Source organism: Mustela lutreola, chromosome 5 (genome assembly GCF_030435805.1).
Source record: "Mustela lutreola isolate mMusLut2 chromosome 5, mMusLut2.pri, whole genome shotgun sequence".
NCBI lineage: Eukaryota > Metazoa > Chordata > Mammalia > Carnivora > Mustelidae > Mustela > Mustela lutreola.
Window position 1 is genome coordinate 66,853,992 of NC_081294.1, and position 18,916 is coordinate 66,872,907.

The 18,916-nt window shown below is 39.1% G+C and overlaps 1 protein-coding gene and 1 long non-coding RNA gene across 3 annotated transcripts in view; one reads left to right on the forward strand and one right to left on the reverse strand.

The window, feature by feature from the left end:
- The window catches only part of CCDC192 (coiled-coil domain containing 192), a 201,760-nt gene that overhangs the window by 75,103 nt on the left and 107,741 nt on the right, over window positions 1-18,916 (forward strand). The window lies entirely within an intron of this gene.
- Window positions 13,687-18,916, reverse strand: part of LOC131831995 (uncharacterized) — a 251,640-nt gene continuing 246,410 nt past the window's right edge. The window contains exon 5 of the long non-coding RNA XR_009353889.1: window positions 13,687-13,831. This is a non-coding gene — a long non-coding RNA (uncharacterized LOC131831995). The remainder of the gene's footprint in view (window positions 13,832-18,916) is intronic.

Consider the following 18,916-nt stretch of genomic DNA (forward strand, 5'->3'; position numbering starts at 1 on the left):
GAGGAGCTAATAGGGTGTTTTTGCTCACCTTCGCTTGAGCAAGAACATAGTGATTGTGTTACACAGATGCAATTGCCACAGGGAATGGAAAACTACTGCTGAAAAGTTTTGCAACTGGAATAGATCATCTTTGATGCTTAGAGGTGATTCTGAGCATACTCCTGCCCTTCTACCTTTGCCTTCCCAGCCTTTATTTTCTCAGTCCTCTGGGGAATGTCATCCTACCTGATTCTGTCCAATTCTTGCTTGACCCCTTAAAGAAAAGATCCTCGCTGGGAGTTTTGATGACGCATTTTGCCCCTGTGTAGTGCTAAATGAAATGCAGCTGGGTTAGCCAAAGTCTTATTTGACATTCGTTTTTGGATGCACATTTCTGGAAATAAATGTGTCTTTAGTGGGAGAGCCAGTGGAAGGCAGAGGTGGGTCTGTGGGCACACAACTTTCTATGAGACCTTTCTGATATTGTTCTTCACTTTCCTGATTTCAGTACCTAAGATATGACTTAAATTTGCCCTGTTTTATTCTGTCCTTATTCTGTTTAGCCTTCCCTTTTTAAAAAACCATGAGGAATTCCTCTAGGACAGAAGCACCCTCAACTGAGTTGAATGAGAAACTTCAGAGCTGTCAAGGATTTACTTTTTAAAATTTTAATACAGTTTCCTAGATACTACTGATGATGTCAATCTCCTGTTTTGAAAAACAAAAAAAGGAAGTTGTTTCTAATTTTAAATGGTAATTTAAGTAGCTGCTTATGTGTAGATGTTTAACATCTGTAGTGTTTCAAATATAAATAATTCTACCTTTTGTCCAATCATTTCCCTTGGTTGTAGTGTCACTGAGAGCTGACATAAACCCTACCAGGAGGCTGCAGGGAGGAAGAAGGGTCTGGGAGAGATCTCTTGAGCTTTTATAAATGAGAAGTTATTGTTATAGTCTTAGAACCTGTAATAATAATCAGCAACCATACAAATAAATGATTTAGACAGACTCATCTAAATGGGAGTGATTTCTCAGAAAGGGACAATCAGGTCACAGAGTTGACAAATGGCTTAGGTATGAGTCATTTCAAAAATAAAACCAAAAATAATAACTCCACACCTTTTAAACTTTTTCCATTAATAAGTTATGGCAATACGATGTTGCAGGAAATACGGAAGATTTGGGCTTCTCATAGAGAAGACACAAGTAAATGACAAGATTCTAGGAAGAGGTTATGGATTACAAAACCAAAAGAAATAGTTATTAAGTGATCATTCTTCAATTCTTTCTGCTGTTACTAGCAAGCCAGTCTCTTATCCTTCAGTTTAATAGGTGCTGGGAGCCATGGTTGTGAAATGTTACTGTCTGTCCTCCTGCAAGAAATGGTTAATGGGAAGGATTCGAAGGAGCAGGAGGAGGAGGCAAGGTGGTCAAACAGGGAGGCTACTGCCAGTGTAGGGGAAACTGCATAGTGCACCAGGCTGTGAGTGGGAGTTGGAACAACGTAGTCAGTCAAACTGGAAGCTCAGAGGAGGGAATAGGCGGAAATGAGAATAGGAGGCATTATGCTGCTTTGTGGAATTGCTAATGAGAATATAGCTAGATGTTTACGTTAAGCATTAAAAACAAGTTATGTCCAGTTTGAGCTCATGGGAATGTTTCCCCCTCAACACTATTCCACGCCTGAAACACACTCATCCCCAGAGACAGAGCTCATGAGGTAACCAGAGTGATTAAAGAGTTCTATCACAGTAACCCTTTAAAAGACTATAGTGCTCAGCTAGTCATTATTGTAGATAAAAGTTACACTGGATGGAAACCCAGGATTGAGGTGGATTAAAGCCTGTACAACTAGCATGTTCAATGCTCATAGATGTACAGTTTGGAAAAGTTGAATTGGAGAGAGAATCAGAAGATAGTTTTTGATTTCTCCAAAAGTGTGTTGCCTGAAGTATTAATTTACCATTTGGCCATGGACTTTACCATAAGAACTTAAGATTTCAGAATGATTTGCTAACAAATTGATCTCTTGCTGGTTAGTTTCAAGTCTGACCCCTTTGGGAACTCATGCCAATGAAGTCATATGCTACTTGGCTCTCATTGGTCTCCCATTTATGTCTTACATATCTGTATTATCTTAAACATTGTTAAGGACAAAGAGCTGTATTCAAAAATCTTCTTTAAGTATGGCAAATTCTTGTTCTTAGGATACTTTAATTTTGATTCATTTTCATGGATGGGTTTTTATTTGTTTTATTTTTACATATGAGACCATATGTTCTGGGAAAAATTTTAGCCTAAAAATATAATTCTCCACAACCCTTATGAATAAATATTAGGACAGCAAGGTCTCTCTCTTTTTGTAATGGCCACATGTCACCTTAAAAATGCATGTTACTAAGACTTCAGGCTAGTGTTTCTCAATCTAGAATGGTATGGTCACAGGTATATTCTTAGGTCCATATGGTGTATGCATACACCATGTGTATTGGGAGCTACTGTATCATCAGCTTCTGTATATTTTCGGAAAGGTCCATTAATATTTGTGATATTTTCTGTAGACTCCCATATGCCGAAATAAAATAAATCTCAGGTAGATGGAGGAGAAATGTCAGAATATCAATTGAAGTGCTACCTCTCTCCTCCCGGATTTCATTCCAGAGTGCTCTCAGAAACTCAAAACATGGTATCTTAAAGCTGGATCTGTGCACTAGTTCATTTGAAGATGAAGTGGGGTAGAGAGAGAAGGGGCTTTGACATAACTTCCATGTTCTGACAGGTTCTTGCATGGAAGTTACCTTTAGCATCACAAAAACAATGTTCTTGCAGGCCTTCTAGATTGCCCACTGGAATCTGGGAGTGTTTTTACACAGAAAAGTATAAGAAGGAATATTATCAAAATCAGCAGTTGAATACATTCTTATCAGATGTTATTAATTATATAACATGTCCATACCAAGGTCAAAAATCACAGATTTATGGGTTTTTTTGTGTGTCTCAAAATTTTCTATCCATCACTGATACTCAGATAAAGCTATTAGACAACATATATTTTTTTTAAATTTTTTATTTTTTATAAACATATATTTTTATCCCCAGGGGTACAGGTCTGTGAATCACCAGGTTTACACACTTCACAGCACTCACCAAAGCACATACCCTCCCCAATGTCCATAATCCCACCCCCTTCTCCCAAACCCCCTCCCCCCAGCAACCCTCAGTTTGTTTTGTGAGATTAAGAGTCACTTATGGTTTGTCTCCCTCCCAATCCCATCTTGTTTCATTGATTCTTCTCCTACCCACTTAAGCCCCCATGTTGCATCACCACTTCCTCATATCAGGGAGATCATATGATAGTTGTCTTTCTCTGCTTGACTTATTTCGCTAAGCATGATACGCTCTAGTTCCATCCATGTTGTCGCAAATGGCAAGATTTCATTTCTTTTGATGGCTGAATAGTATTCCATTGTGTATATATACCACATCTTCTTGATCCATTCATCTGTTGATGGACATCTAGGTTCTTTCCATAGTTTGGCTATTGTGGACATTGCTGCTATAAACATTCGGGTGCACGTGCCCCTTTGGATCACTACGTTTGTATCTTTAGGGTAAATACCCAATAGTGCAATTGCTGGGTCATAGGGCAGTTCTATTTTCAACATTTTGAGGAACCTCCATGCTGTTTTCCAGAGTGGCTGCACCAGCTTGCATTCCCACCAACAGTGGAGGAGGGTTCCCCTTTCTCCGCATCCTCGCCAGCATCTGTCATTTCCTGACTTGTTGATTTTAGCCATTCTGACTGGTGTGAGGTGATATCTCATTGTGGTTTTGATTTGTATTTCCCTGATGCCGAGTGATATGGAGCACTTTTTCATGTGTCTGTTCGCCATCTGGATGTCTTCTTTGCAGAAATGTCTGTTCATGTCCTCTGCCCATTTCTTGATTGGATTATTTGTTCTTTGGGTGTTGAGTTTGCTAAGTTCTTTATAGATTCTGGACACTAGTCCTTTATCTGATATGTCGTTTGCAAATATCTTCTCCCATTCTGTCAGTTGTCTTTTGATTTTGTTAATTGTTTCCTTTGCTGTGCAAAAGCTTTTGATTTTGATGAAATCCCAATAGTTCATTTTTGCCCTTGCTTCCCTTGCCTTTGGCGTTGTTCCTAGGAAGATGTTGCTGAGGCTGAGGTCGAAGAGGTTGCTGCCTGTGTTCTCCTCAAGGATTTTGATGGATTCCTTTCGCACATTGAGGTCCTTCATCCATTTTGAGTCTATTTTTGTGTGTGGTGTAAGGAAATGGTCCAATTTCATTTTTTTGCATGTGGCTGTCCAATTTTCCCAGCACCACTAGACCACGAGGGGAGAATTCGAGAGATAAGTGACACCATAAGACGAAATAACATTAGAATAATTGGGATTCCAGAAGAAGAAGAAAGAGAGAGGGGAGCAGAAGGTATACTGGAGAGAATTACTGGGGAGAATTTCCCCAATATGGCAAAGGGAACGAGCATCAAAATTCAGGAGGTTCAGAGAACGCCCCTCAAAATCAATAAAAATAGGCCCACACCCCGTCACCTAATAGTAAAATTTACAAGTCTCAGTGACAAAGAGAAAATCCTGAAAGCAGCCCGGGAAAAGAAGTCTGTAACATATAATGGTAAAAATATTAGATTGGCAGCTGACTTATCCACAGAGACCTGGCAGGCCAGAAAGAGCTGGCATGATATTTTCAGAGCACTAAACGAGAAAAACATGCAGCCAAGAATACTATATCCAGCCAGGCTATCATTGAAAATAGAAGGAGAGATTAAAAGCTTCCAGGACAAACAAAAACTGAAAGAATTTGCAAACACCAAACCAGCTCTACAGGAAATATTGAAAGGGGTCCTCTAAGCAAAGAGAGAGCCTACAAGTGGTAGATCAGAAAGGAACAGAGACCATATACAGTAACAGTCACCTTACAGGCAATACAATGGCACTAAATTCATATCTCTCAATAGTTACCCTGAATGTTAATGGGCTAAATGCCCCTGTCAAAAGACACAGGGTATCAGAATGGATAAAAAAACAAAACCCATCTATATGTTGCCTCCAAGAAACTCATTTTAAGCCCGAAGACACCTCCAGATTTAAAGTGAGAGGGTGGAAAAGAATTTACCGTGCAAATGGACATCAGAAGAAAGCAGGAGTGGCAATCCTTACATCAGATCAATTAGATTTTAAGCCAAAGACTATAATAAGAGATGAGGAAGGACACTATATCATACTCAAAGGGTCTGTCCAACAAGAAGATCTAACAATTTTAAATATCTAGACAACGTATTTTAAAGCCCCTGTGTGTGAGAAAAATAGTGGGTCAGGAAGGGTGGTAAAGAAATAAGGTCACCTGAATTTACATGCACGGTGGACTTGGTAAAAAGATCAGGATTCAGAATGAGTGTTCTGCAGAGACAACAAAATACTGTTGGGATTATTGTTTTATTAGTGTCAAATGTCACAGTCACAATTATTCAGACTGCACCTGTGAAACTTTTTATACTCTGAGTGACAGAGAGAATTTGTCAAATTGAGCCATGCAAGCAAAAGAGATTGGTATGGCCCTAAAGTTAATTAGTGAATTTGGGGCAAGCATCTCCTTACAGTTCAGCACCAGTTCAGGGTTTCTAAGGTAGAGTCCATGATAGCAATCCTCTTCTTGTTTGACAGAAATATACTGTAACCAATTTAAGCAGAAAAAGAATTAACTGGAGATCATGATTAACTCCCAGACTCTCCAGGGGGGCTTCTCCAGAGGGCCAGACTTGGAAGCTGAAACTGGGGGTGATGCCCCAGTTTGATGACAAAACTGCCCCAGGGGAACAGCCCACCACTGCATCACTCCAACTACTACCTCCAATGCAAGCTCTGGAAGCTTCCCCTAGAATCTCTTCCTGCACAGGGTATTTCTGCAGTGAGTGGAGTGCATCCAAAACTGTTCAGACAGGAATTTGGGCAAGGATGCTTCTGGCTGGTAGAGGAGGTCCCACGCCTGACCTGAGGATGCAAGGGAGGTAGCAAAGTTTGGATGTCTACCTTGAGGTGAGAACTGGTAACGTTGGGAAACCTCTACTCTTAGGAAAAGCGTTCAAAATGATTGGAAGGCAAAAAGAAGGGCATATTTTCACTACGCCTGGCAAACTATGAATCTGGTTCCTTGGCATCCCTAGCCAGGTAAACTCTTGGTTCTGAGACAAAAAGAAATTGAGGCGTATTCAGCTGTCCCCTGGGAAAACAGTGATGCTTTACTCCTTGCTATTTGTTTCTTTAAATCTTATCCTTTGCTATGCTTGGATTTAACTTGTCAAACAAAGACAACAGTGTGATCTTTTCACGTATTTATACTAACTTAGCAGTTGCCAGTTTGGTAACAGCCATAGGAAGAGGTGAGGTACTGATCCATGCTACAAGATGGAAGAGCTTTGAAAACACTATGGTCTATGACAAAGGAGCTAAGAATATACCCTGAGGGAAAGACAGTCTTTTCAAAAAACCATGATGGACAGCTACATGTAAAGAATAAAACTAGACTGCTTTCTAACATCATACACAAAAATAAACTTAAAATGGATTAAAGACCTACATGTGAGACCTGGAATCCATAAAAATCCTAGAAGAGAACACAGGCAGTAAATTCTCTGACACTTGCTATAGCAACATTTTTCTAGATATGTTTCTTAAGGTAAGGGAAACTAAAGCAAAAATAAGCTATTGGAACTACATCAAAATAAACACTTTTTGTACAGCTCAGGAAACCATGAATAAAACAAAAAGGCAACCTACTGACTGGACAAGATATTTGCAAATGACATATCCTATAAGGGGTTAATATCCAAAATCTGTGAAGAATTTATACAAGTCAACACCAAAAAATAATAATAATAATGATAAAATAAAATAAACACCTCGATTAAAATAGGGGCAGAGGTCCTGAATAGGCATTTTCTCAAAGAGGATATATAGATGGTCAGCAGACACATGAAAATATGCTCAATATCAGTAATAATCAGGGAAACAGAAATCAAAACCACAATGAGATGTGACCTTACACCTGTCAGAATGGCTAAAATAAGAAAGAAAAGAAATTTCAAGCACGGGGGAGAATGTGGAGGAAAAGGAATGCTTGTACACTGTTGGTGAGAATGTAAATTGGCACAGCCACTGTAGAAAACAGTATGGAGGTTTCTAAAAAATAATAAAAGTAAGAATACGATATGATGCAGTAATTCTACTACAAGGTAGTTACTCAAAGGAAACAAAAACAGTAATTCAAAAAGTTATATACATGTCAGTGTTTATTGTAGCCTTATTTACAATAGCTAAGATATAGAAGCAATATCAGTGTCCAGTGATATACATGTGCCATGCACACACACACACACAATGGAATACTATACACCCTTAAGAAAGGATGCGATCATGCCATTTGAGACAACATGGATGGATAGGTATTATGCTAAGTGAAATAAGTCAGAGTAATAGAAACAGTACCATGTAATTCTACATATATGTGAAATCTAAAAAAAAAAAAAAAAAAAAAAAGAATAAACAAACCAGAAGCAGAATCAGACCCATAAACAGAGAACAAACTGATAGTTGCCAGAGGGGAGAGGAGAAGGGGGATGGGCAAAAGGACTGAAGGAGAGTTGGAGATACAGGCTTCCAGTTATAGAATGAATATTCTGGGAATGAATGGCACAACATAAGGAATATAGTCAATGATATGGTAATAGTGTTGTATGGTGAGAGACAGTAGTGGTGAGCATGGCATAGCATATAGAGTTATGTATTAGATCATCCTAACATGCAACCAAAATTTAGAACCACTGCTATAAGAAAGAGATTAATCATACAGAGGTTATATTGCATGTTATGGCCTATGGTGTGATGGCAATAATAAAAAATTACTATAAAAACTCAGAGGAACCTTCCTTATCCCAGGCTGGAGATGAGGATTGCCCAGGGGAGCCTTCAGACATGGGGTGACAAATGAGCTGAGTACTGTAATATGGGGAGCAACTGGTCAAGTGAAGATGGAGGTGAGCAGAAGAGATCTAAGCAGAGGTAGCAGCCTGTGCAAGGAGAGGAAAGAACCCAAATGTTACCTTGAGGAAAGGACTAAGTCCAAAAGTACAACAGACATGTTATGCATATTGTAGCTGGTTTCAGCCACTGGAAGATTCCTCTGAAACCAGCCTGAGTTGTCAGAGCTGAGATTTTCAGGTCATGGCACCTTCCTATTTTCCTGCATTTGAGGAAAGGTAGCAATATCCTAGTACTCTGGATTATGGACTGACCGGAGAGGAAGAAAATCTAGTAGTGCTGGGCTTTCCTGGTAAACTGAATAGCTGTTGCCATGAATCCTGGAGTGATTTGTTTTCTAAACTGGTTAAAGAGGGCACCTGAGTGACTCAGTTAAGTGTCTGCCTTCGGCTCAGGTCATGATCACGGAATCCTAGGACTGAGTCCTGCCATCGGGCACCCTGCTCAGCAGGGAGTCTGCTTTTCCCTCTGCCTGCTGTTCCCCCTGCTTGTTCTCTCTCTCTCTTTCTATCTCAAATAGATAAATAAATAAATAAATAAATAAATCTGTAATAAAAAATAAATAAAATGATTAATTCATATCTACTCATCTCAATTGCAAAGCTGCTTTTCCAGAAGCATTTGAGCCCCTGGTGCCAGGTGAAGATCCTCTAGTATCCTTATATTAAGTACCCCCAGAAGAGCAGAAAGGCATAAACTAGGCAATCACTAGGCAACAGACTGAAAAGGATTTCCTTATAGAGCAAGAGGTGTCTCTTTCCTTCTCATGGCTAAAAGAACTTTGGGAGTTGGGGAGTCAACACCTAATAATGTCAACAGACCCTGCTTCAGGGGCCCAGCCCTGTACTCTTAATATCTTTCTAGGCTGCTATTCAAATAGAGGTGGTTCTCAGGTAGGACAAACAATTCATGTGTTATTTCCACAAGAATATTTGAAGTTCTAGGGAGATTGTCCTTATCTCATGTGGTGGAGCCATTGATATGATCATATACATTCTCTTTTAGTAAAGCTGGGTGTCACTACTATAATGAGATTTTTAAAATCTGAAGAGGAGGAAACTTAACTTCTTGGCAAACATTTAACACTACAGTGAAAGTGAGTACAGGAGCCATATCTTCTGATGGCTGTTTCTCTTTTAGATGTGTTCATAAAACATATATTGTATATGGCCTCATGGCCACTGACATGCTTTCATAAAGGAGTTAACTCTCTGCTTAGATCCCCACAATTTATGGGGAGAGTCAACAGCTGGTCTAAGACTGGAAAGTTGCTGGTGTCATACTTGGAATATGCGGAAGGAAGGTTAGACTCCAGCTCCTCAGCATGAATGAATAGTCCATTGTCTGTAAGGTGCTTGAACTTGGTCAGGTGACTTTCATCTCCATTTTCTGGGATACTTTTATCCTTTTTTGTTTTTACAAAATATTTTAAAGCATGTCCGCATACACACACACATACACACAGACACACACAACCCAGGAAGGCAAAGGGCTTACTGTAATGTTGAGGGATGTTGCAGGCTAGTGGAGTGCTGGTGAATGTTTAAGAACTAGCTCCATGGAGTGCTGGAGAAGGCTTATTTCAGTGGCTTACTCCCTCCCACCAGGGCCCCTTCTAAGCCAGTGTTGTTAGATCAACCAGTTCCCAATTTTCCCAAAATGTTAATAACATGTTCTCACACACCTGTATGAGCTGCCTCCAGAATATTCATTGACTGAGGCTATGATGTGCTTGCTGATGGTAGAGGGTGCTGTGACTTGTATAGGGCATCCTGGTGCTGGTGGAGACACCATTTAAAGACCAGCCTCTTTTTGTTAAAAAAAAAAAAAGAAATCATTTGAAAGACACAGAAAGCATAAGTGGGGGTGGGGGGTGAGGGAGAGGAACAAGCAGACTCCCCAGTGAGTGTAGAGCCTGACATAGGGTTTGATGCCAGGACCCCAAGATCATGATCTGAGTTGAAGGCAGACTCCTAACCAACTGAGCTACCCAGGCAACCCAAGACCAGCCTATTTTAAGAAATCTGAAAAGTTATCTTAGCTCCTTTTCTTGATCCAAAGTTGACAAGAGACCAGAGAGCTCATCTTTCTAAGGATCCCATGAATCTCTTCTAAATTCCTACCAGATCTCTAATGTGGAGATGGGCAACCAGGTTTTCACAGACTTGATGGATTGATCTCCATTGTATTAATGTTGAAGCTAAGCTTGTCCAGGAATCTTGCAGTAAGTCATCAAACCCAGCTCAAATCTATTGTCTCTGACATTTGGAATTCAGAGTTACAAAGAAGAGAACTAGAGAGTTCAACTACTACTTTGGGTGGTCCTTAAGCCCACTGATGTTTGGAGAATCTTTTCTAATGGGTGACAAGTTTCCTCCATGGAAGCATGAGCATAACTGCCATCAAAGTCCTTGGAATAGAAGATGATACTCAGAAACCATGGAACAGAAGGGTGAACAGTCATTTATGCATCTTCCTATAAACCTAATTTTAAGATAACTATAAATATTTCCTAAGCTCTATTGGCTGCCTTGGTTTCAAAACCTTAAATCGAGGGACAGTAAAAAGAAGATTTAAAGACCTTAAAATCCAGAGACAAGTCCATCATGACTGGATGTTGGCATGAGCCAGGGGCATGTATGACCCAGTTGTCCTGTTTCTTTTTCACTGAGGACCAGAAATTTGTCACGGTCACTCCAAGCACAACATTCTGGACGCGGTAGGACCCTGCCTTGGAAAGATAAGTAGGAAACCCTGACAACAGTTTGTCTTTCTCAGAGCGAAGAGCTTTCACTTTGCTGCTTAGGTCTATAGATTAGTTTAGGTTATACACTTTGCCAAAAAAAAAAAAAAAAAAAGCCCTTTACATCTGTTGTTCCCCCTTGGGGCCCAAGCAGCCCACAGGTCTGAGTCAATTGAGACAGATCAGAAAGAATTAAAGGTTTTACTTATGGCCCCATTCATTCATTTTCCAAATAGTCACAAGATGCCAGTGGCAGGATATTACAGTAAACAAAACAGACAAAATCCCTCCCCTCATGGAACTTATATTCTAGTGGTGCAAGAAATAGGCCAAGCAAATAATTTACTAGTAAATATATAAAGTAACAGATGGTGCAAAGGCCAAGGAGAAAAACAAATTTATGGAAACGGGATAGGGATCCTAAGAGAGAGGGTTTATTTTTTTATTATTTATTTTTTTAAGATTTTGTTATTTATTTGACAGAGAGAGAGACAGCAAGAGAGGGAGCACAAGCAGGGGGAGTGGAAGAGGGAGAAGCAGGCTCCCGCCTAGGAGAGAGCCCAAGGTGGGGCTTGATCCCAGGATCCTGAGATCAGGGCCTGAGCTAAAGACAGATGCTTACCAACTGGGCCACCCAGGTGCCCTGAGAGGATTTATTTTATATAGAATGACAAGAGAAGGCTGCTTTTGGTGAGATATCATCAGAGCAGAGACAGCAGGGGGTAAGTTCTGGGAACGTTGGCGGAAGGACACTCCACCTGAAGCCCCAGGAAGTGCAAAGGCCACATGTTTGGCTTCAGAGCACAGACCTCTGCAGATGAAAAGTTCTGAAGTATGACAGATGGAATGGCCCTCAAGTATGAAGGGCTGCTGCGGGCAATCAGAGGCTGTTCCAACTCCCTCAGGCCCCTGAGGCACAGAGAATGACAGCTCCAGATTTAGACAATGTCTGTGCCATAGGCTACATGCTTTCTTTGGTGCTAGGCCTGAAGGCAAAATTTCCAGGATAGGAACCATTGCCCCCCCCATGCTTCTCAAGAAGTTCCCCAAACCAGCAAAATCCCTTGCCTGTCAGCTCTGCGAGGCCATAGAAAAATCCAGGCACACCTGCCCTCCCCTAAAGGTGGCTATTATGGTGTTTGGTTGGTTTGTACTCATCCTCTGAGTAGTTATTGACAGCGATAGTACAGATGGTAATCTGATCATACAGGTGTCTCTCCCACATTTTGTATGGGTAACGTCAGTCTTTTCAAGCCTGTGGGTACAGTTGATATTGAAAAGCCTTGGGCTGTTTGCAACCACACCTGTTTCCCCTACCATCTGTCCAGGTCTTTGGTCAGAAAGAGTCCCTTTGTTTTTTTATTACTGAGTGCCAGTATGCCCTTGGGATAATCCAGAAGTCTCCATTATGCCACCTTAGCAGTGAAATTCACATTTTAGTATTCCCTAACATAGTCTTCTCCTCTCTGTACTTATTTCCCCAATTTCTCAATCCCACACTGAACATTATTTTACTAGTACACTAGCCTCTTTCCACCCCATGGATTAAAGGGCACAGGGTTATATGAGTCCACCTCTGTCTCCCATGCTACCCAATAAATTTTATTTTTTTCTTTTGTTTTTAAGATTTTATTTATTTATGAAAAAGAAAGATAGCAAGAGAGGGAACAAAAGCACAGGGGAGCTGGAGAGGGAGAAGCAGCCTCCCTGCTGAGTAGAGAGCCCGATATGGGGCTCTATCCCAGGACCCTGGGATCTGGACCCAGGCCAAAGGCAGACAGTTAAGGACTGAGCCACCCAGGTGCCCTCTATTTTTTTTTTTTTTTTTTTCTCTTGAAGTCTCTTCTTTCCTTCTAAAACAGTCAATGAGCATATAGGTCTGCGCTCATTGGAAAGAGCCACCCCCAGAGCTCCATTCCATCTCTGAACTCAAAGGTCATCTTGAGAGTCCTTCTTATATGTTCCAAAGAGGTCACAAGATTTTCCCCAATGTCCCTTTACAATCATGTTTCAGAGGTTTTATTAAAATTGGTGAAAGGCATTTTGTTCCAACTGTGCCCACACAAAAGAATCATTATTGATTTGACCCTCAGTTGCCAACTAGCCAATTTTTTCTTTGTTGATGGAAATCATGGGCATTTCCCGAAGGCTCCCTCCTTGTGCCTCCCAGCACACCAGGCCAACCAAATTGTCACACTAGCTGTGTGCACCGCCACCCAAGAATGAGATTCCTAACCATAACCTAACCTAACACAGCAAAGAAAGGACAGCAAACTAGTGGAAAACTAAAGACTGCTATTACCACCCTTTGCCCTGTGAGAAAGAGTAGTGGCACCCAAAAAAGCCTTTCTTCAAGGACATTTCCAAGGCTGGCGCCCTGCTTCACATAAGAAAATAACTCATAGCTCTAGTTTTCTTTGAAACATTAACAATAATATCAACAACTTCCTTTGTAGCCACTCAAAAGGAAAGGATAAGGAGAATAACATAACCTTTAGTTTTGATTGAGAAAGGTACCGGAATTGCTCAATGCCCCATGAAATTTGTCTGAATGGATCCTGTTTAAGGGTGCCAGTTGGAAGAAATATTATTTATAAGAGCAAACACAAGCAACATTCAGTCAGGAAGCAGGACCTCTGAAATAATGTGGAAAATTTTCATTTCAAAACTCCCATTCTTAATGCTTTCCTCATTGGGGATTCCTATAAATTTAACTGGTTTTGTTTGAATAATTCCTAAACTCCCTAAATCCTTCACTTCTTGCAGCTCTTTCTGAGCACTTTTCTTGTGGAATTTCACAGATCCAAGGACAAAGATACTGTTGCCTAGACTTTGGATACCATTTAATTTCAACATTGTCCTAGATAGATCGAGATGAAATCAAAGTCTGTGTTAAAAAAATTTATCGTGACCCATGGAGACAGAAGCCTTGTGTGCTTTGTAGAATGAGTTTTAACCATATCACTCACCTGCCTTCTTTCCTCCTGCCTCATGGGAGACACTGTCTTCCACTCAGGGTCATGTCCTCCTGGAAAAGAGAATGCTCAGGAAGTCACAGAGGTCCTTACAAAATAGCCTATTTTTTTCACCACTCATGTTAAGATAAATGAAGTTGTGTTTATGCCAAATCTTTGAAGCCAAACCTCCTCATTTCAAGAGAAACAATGAAAGTTCTCATGAAAGGTTTTAATATGGAAAGGGCAAGTTTGGTAGTTTTTCAAGCACATGAGGTGCTCTTTAAGATAATCTGGATAATTTGGGGCGCCTGGGTGGCTCAGTCAGATAAGCGTCCAACTCTTGATTTTTGGCTCAGGTCATGCCCTCATGAGATCAAGCTCCAAGCGCAGAGCCTGCTTAAGATTCTCTTTCTCCCTCTGCCTCTCCCCCCACCTCCGTGTGCATTCTCTGGAAAAATAAAGAAATAAAAAATAAAAATAAAAGATAATCTGAATATCTTGACAGGAACACAACAGAGCCATCCAGCTCTTTGACCAAATTTTGATATCGTCATCAAACTGAAAATTAAGGCACCTTTATTAACTATTAGTTTGAAAAGGCTTGTGGAGGAGGATTGACTAAAAACTATTAGCATACTTGGAAAGGGATTGCTAACAGCCCTTACTTCTGTTTTATCCACTGAAACTCATTCCCAATTTACAATGAATATAAAAACTCTCATTGGCATCAGAGTATCAGTTTGGAGATACAGCCCAGAAACCAGCAAATCATATTAGTGTTATCTCTCTCTAGAACATAAAGAGTATTGTCTTTGAAACAACATGTGTAGCTGAAACTCTTAGCAGAAACACGTGTCAACATCTCCTCGTCAGTCATAAATGGGGACATCCAGGGTCAGTGGGAGACTTGGAGGCCATCTGGCTCAAAGTCCATGAAAGACTGGAATCTCTCAGCAGCATCCCAGTCCTTGAAGGATGACATCCTTCAATAGGCCTGACTCTGGTGCTCAGCAATTAATCAGCCTTTCAACTCACACCACAGGAGGTAATAGCTGTTTCTCAAAGAATGAATGGTTCACATCTCCAGGTGCTTCTGGAAAAGACTTCTGGTGGGCTTCCAAATGATCCCCAAATGCAAATCCTTTCCTTCATTTATTACTAAAAAAAGTATAATCCCGTATATATTAACCTTTACATAGAACTAAGATTTTCCACCAGTTGAATAAGTGAGTTATTATAGATTACTAATATTTGAAGATCATAAACAACTCAGCACGTCATAGAATTTAAGAAATGAGGTACTTTATAAGAAGTCAGTTGCTTCAGTGCTCAAAATACTGGAAAGCTAGTAATAGGCATGAAAACAATCAGGATGCTTTGTTCTCAGAACTTCGTTAATCTTGTGGTTTATTTTTTATTTTTAATTGTTGCTTTTTTCACTTCATACTTATAAATTACTAGGTAGCTTTATTGCTCTCAATTTAATTTACTAAACATTTTTTGGTTATTGAGGATCATGTGGTTGAAGATAATTTGGTTATCATTTGTTAATGAATATTTGCATTAATGGTAATTTTGGCTTATATTTCAAATAGCTAGTTGTTAATATATGTGCATATTAAGGTTTAAATAAGAATCATTCATGTTATAATGCTAGAGAAGATGTGTACAACCCACATACTACCGCCTCAACCTACATTCACCAATGGCTAATAACATGCACATTTTTGGTAGATGTACTAATTGAATTTGTACGGATGAGTGAGTGTCAACATACTATCAAAATAAGTGTGATAATTTTTTTTTTTTTTTTGCTTAGAGGGTATTTTATAGTACACATGTATAAGCTCACACTGAATATTGATTTTTTCCTTTGTTATCCATGCGTTATTTAGTCTAAAAGGAGGAATGAATTGTGTAGATGGACTAGAACTTTTAGTTCCCACTAATCCTCCATCACTAAAGTGGGCCACAATTAAACAAAAAACATTTCAGGCACTGGGGTGGCCCAGTTGGTTGGGCATCTGACTCTTGATTTTAGCTCAAGTCATGATCTCAGGGTCCTGGGATCACTGGGGGAGTCTGCTTAAGATTCCCTCTCCTCCTCTACCTCTGCCCCTCCCCCTGTTCAGGTGCTTGCTCGTGCGCTCTCTCTCTAATAAATTTTTTTAAAAAGTAGAAAAATTACTTCTTTGAACCACAGAACACCCTAAAGTCAGAGACATTTAAACATGAGCCTTTTTGCTTTTTACTAAGGATGTAGTCAGATTGCCAAAGAAACCCTGTTAGCATAGGTGAGACTAAATGAGTGACAAAATTCTTCTCTTCTTTTGATTGTCCTATGCTCAATCTCTGTGTCTTCTCAAGGTCATTCTCCTCAGGGAGTTTTGGCCATGGTTATCTTTTTTTGTTTGTTTTTTTGGAGTGTAGTTGGCACACTATGTTACATTAGTTTCAGGTGTACAAATATACTGGCTCAACAAGTTTAAACATTATACTTATGGTGACCATAAGTGTAGCTCCCATATGTCACCATCCATCAGTATTACAATACCAGTGACTGTATTCTCTGTGCTGTGCCTTTTATTCCCATGATTTACTCATTTCATAACCAGGAAGCTTGTACCCCCTTCTCCCCTTTACCATTTTAGTCCATCCCTCACCACTATCACTTCTGGCAACCATCGGTTTGTTCCCTGTGTTTACAGGTCTGATTCCACTTTCTGTTTGTTTATTCACATCAGTTGTTTGTTTGTTTTTTTAATAAATTCCACATATGGGTAAAATCATATGGTGTGTGTCTCTTTCACTCTGACTTAGTTCACTTAGCACAATACCTTCCAGGTCCTCCATGCTGTTGCAAATGGCAAGATCTTGTCTTTTTCTTATGGCAGTATAAGATTTCACTGTGTGTGTGTGTGTGTGTGTGTGTGTGTGTGTGTGTACATCTTCCTTCTCCATTCATCTACTGATGATGTGTTAGGATGCTTCTGTGTCTTGGCTATTGTATAATGCTGCCATAAACAAAGGTGTGCATATGTCCTTTCAAATTAGCATTTTCACTGTCTTCTGGTAAATACCCAGTAGAAGTATTGAATCACACGATATTTCTATTTTTAATTTTTCAGAAACCTCCATACTATTTTCTACAGTGGCTGTACCAATTTACATTCTCACCAATAGTGTACAAGCATTCCTTTTCCTCTACTTTCTCCCCAATGTCTGCAATTTCTTTTCTTTTTGATTTTAGCTATTCTGACAGGTGTAAGGTTATATCTCATTGTGGTTTTGATTTCTGTTTCCCTGATGATTACAGACATTGAGCATCTTTTCATGTGTCTGCTGGCCATCTATGTATCTTCTTTGGGAAAATGCCTGTTTAAAAACATCTGCCCATTTTTTAATTGAGGGTGTGTGTGTGTGTGTGTGTGTGTGTGGTGTGTGTGTTTATTGATTGGCTGATTGATTGGTGTTGACTTCTAGAAATTCTTTATAGATTTTGGATATTAACATCTTATAGGATATATCATTTGCAAATAACCCTGTCATTTCAGTATGTTTCCTTTCTGTTTTACTCATGGTTTCCTGTGCTGTACAAAGTGTTTATTTTGATGTTGTTCCAATAGTTATTTATTTATTTATTTATTTGCTTTATTTTCCCTTACCTTAGGAAATATATCTAGAAAACTGTTGCTATAGCAATTGTCAGAGAATTTACTGCCTGTGTTCTCTTCTAGGATTTTTATGGATTCCAGGTCTCACATGTAGGTCTTTAATCCACTTTAAGTTTATTTTTGTGTATGATGTTAGAAAGTGGTCTGGTTTTATTTTTTGCATGTAACTGTCCAGCTTTCCCAGAACAGTTGATTGAAGAGACTGTCTTTTCCCCAGTATATATCTTGTCTCCTTTGTCATAGATGAATTGATACATTTAATTGAGGGTTTATTTCTGAGCTCTCTATTCTGTTCGCTGATCTATGTGTCTCTTTTTATGCCAGTGCCATACTGCTTTACTATAGGCACTGCAGTACCTCCAGATTTGTTTTTCTTTCTCAAGATTACTTTGGCTATTTGGGGTCCTTTGTGGTTCCATACAAATTGTTGCATTATTTGTTCTGGTTTGTGAAAATGCTGTTGGTATTTTGATAAGGACTTAATTAAAAGTTAATTAAATTAAATTAAAATTTAAGAATTTAAAATTTAAAAAATTAAATAAAATAATATTGAACCTGTGGACTGCTTTGGGTAATATGGACATTTTAGTAATATTGTCTTCTAATACACAAACATGGAATATCTTTCCATTTGTTTGTGTGTTTAGTTTTTGTTCTCAGTGTTTTACAGTTTTCAGAGTATAGGTCTTTCACATTTTTGGTTAAGTTTATTCCTAGGTATTTAATTATTTTGGGTGTAAGTGTAAATAGAATCATTATCTTAATTTCTTTTTCTACTACTTTGTTACTGGTATATGTAAATATCAATTGTTGGGTAATAATTTTGTATCCTACTATTTTACTGAATGCATTATAACTGCAGAAAGTTTTTTGGTGGAGTCTTTAGAGTTTTCTATGTATAGTATCATGTCTTTTGCAGATAGTGACAGTTGAACTTCTTCCTTACCAATATGGATGCTTCTAATTTCTTTTTCTTGTCTGATTGCTGTGGATAGGACTTCCAATAGTATGCTGAATAGAAGTTGGTCTGCAGTAATCACAAACTGAATTTTGTAAAGACAGACATTAGAAATAAGTTCCTTTTACTAAATAACAAGAATAAAGACTGCTTCTCAAGTTTTTCTACCTTTTAATGTCCTGATGACATCTTGGTGATAACTTTAATGAAATATATTTTTTTAAAGAACCATGTTTTGCTCAGTGTACTCTTATAAAGATAATTTAAAATCAAATATTAAAATAGTTATACTAATTTTTAAGATAGGATAAAGCAAGATAAAATAGAAAGGCTGAATAAATCATTATTAGGGAAGTAGATGAACAAAGTCACCTATACAGTTTCTCCAAGGTTTGTGTTCCAAGACATTGGCAATGGTAGAAGCAAGATATATATGGGTAGGGCTGGGTAGGCTCCACAAAGTAAGGCATAAAAATTACCAAGGCACAGAGTCTTTTCCAGAGAAGTCCATCTGTACCTTAATT